Source organism: Pristis pectinata, chromosome 8 (assembly GCF_009764475.1).
Source record: "Pristis pectinata isolate sPriPec2 chromosome 8, sPriPec2.1.pri, whole genome shotgun sequence".
NCBI classification, from domain to species: Eukaryota; Metazoa; Chordata; class Chondrichthyes; order Rhinopristiformes; family Pristidae; genus Pristis; species Pristis pectinata.
In genome coordinates, this window is record NC_067412.1 from 81,580,783 (window position 1) to 81,590,317 (window position 9,535).

Consider the following 9,535-nt stretch of genomic DNA (forward strand, 5'->3'; position numbering starts at 1 on the left):
GCAATACATTACATTCAAAGCACAAATTTCATCCTACTCACTTTAGTATCCATACATTTTCTACTTCCTGGATAGGTGTCTCTTAGTAATTTACTACAACTATCCAACTTTTAAAATGATACTACTACGTCCTCCTTTTTGGCATCAACATCCACCATAATATGACCATTTGTCAAGCATTTAATAAGTACCAAAGCCAGTCTTTCTGCAGCCTTTGTACCATTTAGATCATTAGCTTTTGATTGGAAGTGAAGAATCAAGGTAGAAAAAAATAATCCACCATCATTAAAATCAGTGTACCATATTAGCTACACTTGAATCAATACTCAACTTAAGCATACAACATAACTATCAAAAGGCATCTTTTCACATTTATATGCTGAACCACAATTATGTCAGATAATTATAAATACCTGTTTCTAACTCCATAATTCAATATATATTAGAAAGGTTTTGTGTCAGTTGGTATGCTAATGTATCATTCTGTTATCAATGCAGAACAAAGCTTCAAAAAAAAGGCCTTCTGGTGGAATTCCAGTGTGTTCTGAGTTGAATGTTCTCAGCCCATTGTTACAATTACATTCAAAGCCTATTGAACCAAGAGATGGGGGAAAAAGACCAGCAATGTCTCCTGTACCTAAAAGTATATTAGGATTCTAAATATCCAGTGCCATGTGATCTCCCCATACTTAACCTAGGTTCACACCCGGAGAGTGGAAAACATTCTTGAGCAATTGAATATTATCCAAGCCGCACAAGGGATAATCCCCTATTAAGATATTGAATCAAATCTCAAAGGAGATCGTGACTGGCTCTGGTTGGACAAGATGCTAAGCACGAGATTCTGTTCTGCAGAACACACAAGGATATTTTGCCCTCAGAGGGGAGAAGCACATATTCACCAAAGGTTAAGTCTTGGAGGGTTAAATTGTGAAGACAAGTTGCACAGATAAGGCTTGTATTCCCTTAAGTATTAAATACATAATTGACATTTTTTAGGATTCAAGTAGAAGGTAATGTAGACAATACAAAATTATTTCCAAAAGTGAGCAAAATGAAACAAGGGAGGAAAACTTTAAAAACAGAAATATACACAAAAGACTCAGGAAATTAGGCCCCATAACTAGAGAGAAGCAAGTTTTAACATAACAATTTAATTTTTTCCCCCACAGATGTACAAAAACTTATATAAAGCAGGAGAGCAGTGAGAAGACGGGAATAACAATCGATGAGTCTCTTATACAGAAGTTTGGGGCAATTTCAATAGCTAAATGGATGATAATTGTTGAAAGAACCAGAGCAATGGCTATGGTCAGAAATGTTGATGTCAAGTCCAGGAAGTTGCGAAGTGCCAATCAAAAGATGAACTGTTATTCTTTGAGCTCCTGATGCAATGGTACTCAAGCAAACGCACTTCACCATTTGAATAAACACCTTGCAGTCCTCAACAATTTTCTCTTCTTTATGGTGTTCAATTCCAGGACTAATCGCTGCTGTCATTTTTTTCTGGAATACTCTCATCATGTTTACCATTTAAAAATCATGCCAACCCTCTTTCCCATCCTGCTCCCTACTTGCTGAAAACCTGTTGCAATCATAAGATTTCCCTATAGATGCTGCCTGTTTTCTCACTAGTTCTGGCATTTTCTTTTTTAAGTTCACATTTCAAGCATCAGCTCAGAAACAGGCTTATTGCCAGTGATAAGAAAGCACTACTTCATGCAACAAAGACTGGAAATCTGGAATGACCATCCTTGAGCAAGGACTGTGTGAAATGAAAATTTTAAGACTGAGATTGAGGTATTTTCTGAGGTAAGAATAGATGGAAAAACAAAAGGAACACAAGGCTAAATCTAGTGTTACAGTACACATCTATCAAGATCTAATAGATGGCAAAGCAGGCTCACAATGATCAACTCGCATTCCAATGTTTCTTAAGATGCAGAGGATGGGATAGGACCTCAAGAAATTACCTGCGGTGCAAGAACAGTACCAAAAGACACTTTATTGCATCATCTGTCATTCTGCTTTTTATCTGGTTGGGACACTATGGCTCAGAAATTGAGAGAAATAAATCAGGCCATCAGCTTGCACTATTAGAATGACAGCAACATCTGGAGAAGGCACATGCATGGTTCAATGCAAAGTTCTCAGTTAATCCCCTTTCAGACTACAGCATCCTCCACCATTCACCAGCATAATCAGCCGATATCAAGGATTTAACAGAAAATAACAAACACTACTTATGAACTATTTTCTTCATCTTAAAAACAGAGAACGTTAACACGTAACATAAACGAGACTTAATGGCATACTAAATTTTCTTAATCCCTCACAAATCTGGCCATGGAAATTTCATGTGCGTGTGAACTGCCATTCCCCTATAAACATTTCAAAATTCTACAAACATTTTACTTTTTTTTTTGCTGTTTAATATTTTAGCTTCTACTTTAATATCATGACTTGTTTCAATCTTTACTTCAATGAATCCTGAATGGTGTAATTTGCAAATTGAAAATGTGGTATTTAACCTTTATTGAAATGTATAAGTGGCAGAGAACACTGGAATGGGGCAAAGGAATAAAAATGAGAAGTCATTGGAGGCTTGGAATCAATGTTTACAGGATGAACACAGAATTTTGCTTTTGCTTTAAGCTTTAGAGATGCTGCAAGTATTTCCAAATTTCATATTAGATGAAGCATTTTTACTTGCAGAATCCATAGCCCACAAAAAATTTGCACAATTTGTAGGAGGAGGAACAATAGCACAGGTTAGATTAGAGGGGCTGGCATTTATTTCCTTTGGAGAAAACAGGGAATCTTTTATAGATATTGATATAGTGATGAGACATTTGGTCAGAGGGGATAGCGAGAGGCTGTTTACATTGGCAGAGGGTTGTGGAGGAGTGACATAAGGAAAGGCTTTTTCCTTAATACAGCACATGGCTGGAATTTGGTGGATGGAGGTTCCACTGTAGCCTTCAAGGGGGAACGGGATAAATGAAGGAAGACGAAAAATTTGCAAGACTTGGGAGAAGAGGCCAGGATGTTGAACTGGCGAGTCGCTCTGATACAGAGCTGGCATGGACACAAGGGAAGGAATGGCCTTTTTGTGCTGCAACTATTCCTATTTTTGCATGTGTGTTACAAATAATAACAAACTGTACCAGAAGATAAAGGCGAACAAATATTGGGCAAAGTGTGCTGAGAAGTAACAAAACATCACACTAATTTGAAATAGAGTTAAAAAATATCCATCACATTTTAGGGAGGTTGGCAGAAAGACAAAAAATGCTAGGACTGTCTCATAAGCCTTCCAACAATTAGTTCAACATCTTCCTGCATTACAATGATTTCGGTGGAGGGCACATCACGTTCAGACCACATCTAAATTGAGATGCTCGCATCACTTCACATGCTTAAGTTAAATTTAGACTTGATTATTTGAGAATTGATTCACATCCATTGTTGAAATAGGCCGACAGAAAACAGGCTATAGTGGCTATTCAATATGTACATGAATAATTCCAACCAATGATAAACAAACAGTAACTTTCAGACAGGGAGCAGTTGACCAGATATATTGCAAATCATTAAACAGTTTGGCAAAATGCCAGAGAAAATCATCATTCAAATGGAGACAAATAAACGATACATAGGTTGTCATGGCAGGAAAATGCCAAAGTAACCAAAAGAAACTTAAATTTTTTTTTAAAAGTGTGCAACAGTGGAACCAATAGACAGTATATCAGGATTCACATCATTCAACGGGGCCATCGCAAATCACAATATTTGGTGTACGACACATTTACAAAGTCTGCTTCCCCAAACCATCAGTTGCATGCTAGTTCTATTCTGCCCATCAGTTAAAAACTTTGAACACTTGTTATCAATTCCTACTTGTCCTTCCAATCAACATTCTCATCTTCAATATTCTTCCCTGAAAGAAAACCCTCCTTCTACTCCTCACCAACTCTTTAAAAAAAACATTCATTAATGAAAATTTCTTCTGCTACCTCATACAACCCTTCCAATTTCGTCCTTTGTTCAGTTCCTGTGGTCGAAAGTCACCTGACAGATGCAGTTCCAGAGTTCTAAGTCATGCAGAAATGGAGGGGTGTTCATGGTTTAAAAGTACTTTCATCACACTGACAACACATATACTGGAATTTTCAGCCGAGTAACTATTATGGGCTGACCAATTTAACCCGAGAGTCAGCGTTCACTTGTACCACTTCCTGTTCAGCTTCTTAGAGTAATATGGTGACGTCATTTAAAGGAGTGCTGCCCGAGAACACTTGTTATTGCAATTACTAAACATTTAGTAAACATTAACTATAAAATTAAACTGATGCACACAATCCACTTAGAATTTTATCTACAAATTGCAATTTACAACTATATAGTACACTAAAACTGTAATTATTGTAAGTTAAACAAAACAATTAGAAGTATTAATATACGTCCAGTCTGGATCAATGGCTTATTATGTTTTTCCAGATAACTGTGTTATGATTTCACTCTTAGTACATTGACGGCAACAAAAAAAATCAACACGGGAGACATTCACCTTTATGAATTACGCACACGTAATAAACAAACTTGGAAGCAATGTTAGTTGAGACGCACCCACACACAATGTTTAGGAAGTTCTAACCAAAGACAGAAACTTATGCACGAGAATATTTACAACGATCAGCGGTATGGTACTCCTGCGATTCCCTGCAAGGATACTGCAGTTGCAAATTATACTTCTTTGCCAACAGGATACCCAAATACAAGAATCGAGTGTGTTTGAACCCTTGATATCTTTACTTCTCAACACTGAACACAATCAAGCCAAAGTGCATAAATGTAAACAGCCACTTTGTTTAAAAAAAGACACAGGATCGGCAGGATTAATAGACACAAGTTGGAAAAACAATGTACAAAGAATCAGAACCTTTCCTCTCAATGACTCGTTTTCAAAATAAACTTGGAAAATTGAAAATATTTTAAATGGTCGAAGTCAAACAACCTGCGATCATCAACAGTTCATAGAAATCGCTGGGGGAAAAAATCAGCCAATTTACAGTGCGACATACCTTTCCACATATTTGTTTTGCAAAATAAGGGCCAAAATTGTCAGTTAACAAGCAGCCGAGTTACGGTTAAGTACTTCCCACGAAATGAGCAGATTAGATACAAACAGGGTGTGGCTAAGAAATTACAGGGTGATTTATGGGAATCTGTTTACAGTGGGTTGTTTTTCTTCAAAAAGAAAGCCTCTAACCGAGGTAAAGTTTAAAGAGACGGTCGGTAAATGGGTTAACAAAAGTGTCAAGAAACGATTTTAGTCGGGGGAAAAAAGAGAAAATGAAACGAAGCCCCAAACTCTGGTGGATTAATAATGTCTTCCCTCTCGCCAAGTGTTTACAACATTGTCACATGGAACCGGACCTGAGCACAGCCGTTCTTACTCCACAAGAGGAGTCTTTAAATCCCTTGTAAAGCCGAACAAAACTCGCCAAAATAAAAGATTAGACGCGCTCATTTTCCAACAAGTTAGAATTATCGAGTTGACTTGCTCCCGGACCGAAAAGCTTTTCGTTTCATTTCCGACAAGGAAGTGATTCTAGAGAAAAAAACACGCTCGGTGCCCTAAAAATAATCCATTTTCGTCGGCACAGAAAAAAAGCGCCGAGTTGTCCTTTTCATCCCCCCCCCCCCCCCAACACACACACAAAAAAAACAGAGCGGAGCCGGGGACACTGAAATGTTGGCGAGAGGCTGATTTAGAGAAATAAAAGTGGCGCCAAAAAGTCTCCGCTGTGCCGTTGCCAAATTGTGCGTTAGGGGGAAAAAAGGGGGGAAAATTCCCGATGGAAGCGGTTTGTTTTTCCTCTCTTCCCCCCCCTCCCCCAGAGGGGAGCGACCCACCCCCCCCCCCCCCCCCCCGCCCGCCCGCCCGCCCCGGAGCTCAGGGAAGTCCGCCCGGGGCCGGCGGCGCAAGGTCGCGGCCCCTCACCCCCCCATCTTCCCAACTCGGCCGGGTGGCGGGTGTGAACCGTCGGGGAGGGAGGGGGGGGGGGTGGGCAGGGTGTAGGGAGGAGGAGAGGGGGAGGGCGGCGGTAGGAGGAGGGCGGCCGGGCCCTGCTCGCCTCGGCCCGGGCGGCCTGCTGCTCGGCGCGGCGCGGCCTCCATTTTGCGAACACAGGCCACGAACAACAACGCAGCGCACTCCGGGCCCTCCCGTAACTTTTTCCAGAACGTTCTCCACTATTATTTTTCCTCTCCACAGCAAAATCGTTTCCTTACCTTCTTCTCTTCCTCTTTTTTTTAAAAAAAAATATTTTTTCCCCTCACAACTGTTGTACTCCGGGGTGTTTTTTTTTCCTCCCCCTCCCACCGCGGCTCTCGGTGTTTATTTATGTCCGTGGCTCGGGCAGGTGAAGCCGTGGCCACTCAGGCCGCCTGTCACTCGCCCGGCTAAAGTGCTTGTTTTTTTTTACTGATTTTTTTTAATTTTTGGGGGGAAGCGGCGGCTGCCGTCGTTGCGCTCACTCCGACTGAAGGTGAAGCTGCCATCTGGCGGACAAAGGGCAGCCGAGGCGAGCCGCCGCGCCCCCTACCGGCGGGGCGGAGGCAAGCGGCAGCACCGTGCCTTCCGGCCGGCCGGCACCCCCTATCGGCGACGTCGTCCCTCTCAGACCACCACCCCCCCGCCCCCAACCACCCCCTCCCTTCGGAGGCGGCCTTGCGCCCCCCCTGCCGGCCGGAGGGCACTGCTGCGCTGACTGACAAGTCGCTTCGTGCCAGGCCCGAACTGGGAAGCGAATCAATGCAGCCGGAGCACGTCCGGAAATGGGCTTGAACTGTGGATGGAGTTGGCTGCTGTCAGTTTGCAGCTAAAAATATAGCAATACACTATTATTGCTTTACTTGAAAATGCTAACCCGACTTCAATTATTGTATTCATCAATACCAACTTCAAAAATTAATTACCAAAATGCAAGTGCACAGTTGAATTATTTGATCAATATTCATTGGAGAATTACTCACCATCTGTTAGGATTAATGAGTACACTATTTTAAAAGAGACCAGAGACATCTTCAGTTGTGATTGAACAATTAAAAAAGGTGCAAATGGCAGTTTAAAAACTAAGATCCGAATTCTTTTATGTTAAATGGCCCTCACTCTCCACAAAGGCTGCCTGATACGATTTGTTAATCATCGATGATGAGTTTATTCCCCCAAAAGGAATGTGCAAACCAATCAATACAATCAAAACAACTTAGTTTACTGTGCACCACACAGATGAGAAGTTTAAATTTAAAGAAGATGTCTCCAACAATTGAAGCAAGCATTTTAATCAAGGGAGGTAAAACTCCCAGTTTGTTCAAATAGTACAAAACATTTCTGGGGGGAACCAAACCAAAAAGAAATAGGAGCAGCAGTAGGCCATATGCCCCCTCAATCCTGCTCTGTCACCAGCCGACATTCAACTTCAAACTCCATTTTCCTGTATGTCCCCATGCACCTTTTCACAAGATCTCAGTCCATGTGACAATAATAAACCAATACCTGTGCCTCTCCCTCCTGCCTGTGATGCTGCTGCAACCAAGTTTTTCCATGGTACCTGTACCTCACCATACTCGTGCATATGACAGTAAACTTAACTTGACATGGTACTTCAGGGTAGAGGATTCCAAAGATACTCTTCATTTCAATCTGAAAAAGCCTACCCCTTATTTTGAGAATATAGATGGCCAATAACTTGTTTGAGACCCTGAAATGCAAGGCAGTGATCACTTTGCTGATTACCTCAGTTCAGTCCTCAACCATTTCAAATCGACCCTCAACTTTAATCATTGCTTCCTGCACAATTGCAATGAAACTGAACAGAGGTTCAAGGAACATTTCATGCTAATGATCTTTCATCAAATGAGGGACTGATAAAAATTATTGACCTGAAGCACCAAACTTGTCCTTCAGTAGAATCTGTTGTGCATCTCCAGCATTTTCTGTGTTATTTCAGATTTACAACATTTGCAGTATTTTGCTTTTGGGACAACAACTCAACTTTCAGTTTGACATTTCACAGCCATTAAGACTCAGTAATTTCAGATCATATCCATTGCTCACACTTTTTCAGGAAGTGGTTGCTGATAAAGATTCCACAATTCCAATTTAGACCACCTCCACCAGATCATATATATTTTTTAAATTTCTATTCAAGTTCTTACACAACATTTTACACAACTTCTCTTTTGTTATTTCCTCACCTCCACCCTTTTCCTCCTCCGTAGTCCATTTGCTGATATTTTGGCAGTTCAGATAAAAGGTCATTTTGACTTATGATAATTGATAAAAATAGAGTGCTTGTATCTCTGTAGCTCCTTTCATACCCTCAGGTCAAGCCAAAGCATTTGGAAGTGCAGTTGCTGTTGTAATATTGGAAAAGCTACAAGCTTCTGTGAACAGCAGTGCGAGAATGACTGGTTAACAGTTTTAGTGACATTGATTGAATATTGGATTGATAGCTCTAAATGGTGCCATGAAATCTTTTCGTTTTGCCTGAGAAGGCACTTAGAGACCTGGTTGAACTTCTCATCAAAATAAAAAGCACCTCCAACAGTGTAACTCCCTCTACTGACAAACAGCAGCGTCAGCCTGGAGTTTTGCCCTCCAGTCTCTGGAGTGGGACTTGAACCTACAACCTTTTGAATCAGAGATAAGAGTGAGTCAAACTGAGTCAAGTCACATCTATATGAGTAACAGCTTTGTTGCTGTTTTGCCAGCCAGCCCAGAAAATGGCTTTCTGATCTCATCACATGAAACTCTATCCCTGTTTTGCATTAGTTCAGTTAACTGTAAATTTTTTTTATAAATCAATCTGTCAGACCATAAATCATTTTTTGTTGGATCCCAAGACAGTTCCTTCAAAAGTATTTGTAAATCTGGAAAATACTGAAATTTACAGGAGACAGCAAAGGGTGATTCCTGTTAAGTGACCCCATCTGCAATCTGATCAGAAATCTACACTGTTGAGATGTCAAATGGCTTGCATGCAATAATATTGTCAAAAACTTACTATGTTCTAAATAGTATTTTTTTCTTGCATCTTTACAAGAAACCAAAAAGACAAAATGCAAGCAATAAAATCTTTAAAATGGTGTATTCACACTCTGGGTTGCATAATTACAGCTCAGCAATTTTCTATGTTGCTAAGCTGATAAAGTAAACAATATTTTATGTTGAATTGTCATTTTGAGTTGACTTACTGTTTTTTTTAAAAACTGTTTGGTAGCAGGAATGCAAGACCTGGTCTCTTTTTCCCTGGATGAGGGAGAACAAAAGCCACACAACGAATGAACCCTTCAGTGAGCTGTCAGAAGGTTGAGGTGACACTCAGAGACATATTCCAGCAGCGATGACCTTGAAAGAATGAGGTAAAATGGCAGAAAATTGGCAAAATTCCAAATTCTTCATCACCTATCCATAAAAATCAATTTTGTAACACACCAAACAAGTTAGTGCATGCACAAGGTTTGC

General features: G+C 40.5%; 1 protein-coding gene across 6 annotated transcripts in view; it reads right to left on the reverse strand.

Annotated features, from left to right (window-relative positions):
- Window positions 1-9,283, reverse strand: part of stag2b (stromal antigen 2b) — a 122,240-nt gene extending 112,957 nt beyond the window's left edge. For 3 of the 6 annotated variants that reach the window (XM_052020925.1, XM_052020924.1, XM_052020921.1), the window contains exon 1: window positions 6,298-6,568. The gene's annotated coding sequence lies outside the window, so the exon portion shown is untranslated. Of the gene's footprint in view, window positions 1-5,084; window positions 5,206-5,439; window positions 5,614-6,297; window positions 6,569-9,264 lie in introns of those variants that run through there. The other 3 variants (XM_052020927.1, XM_052020923.1, XM_052020922.1) reach the window with 3 other exon arrangements.
- Window positions 9,284-9,535: the final 252 nt, after the last annotated feature.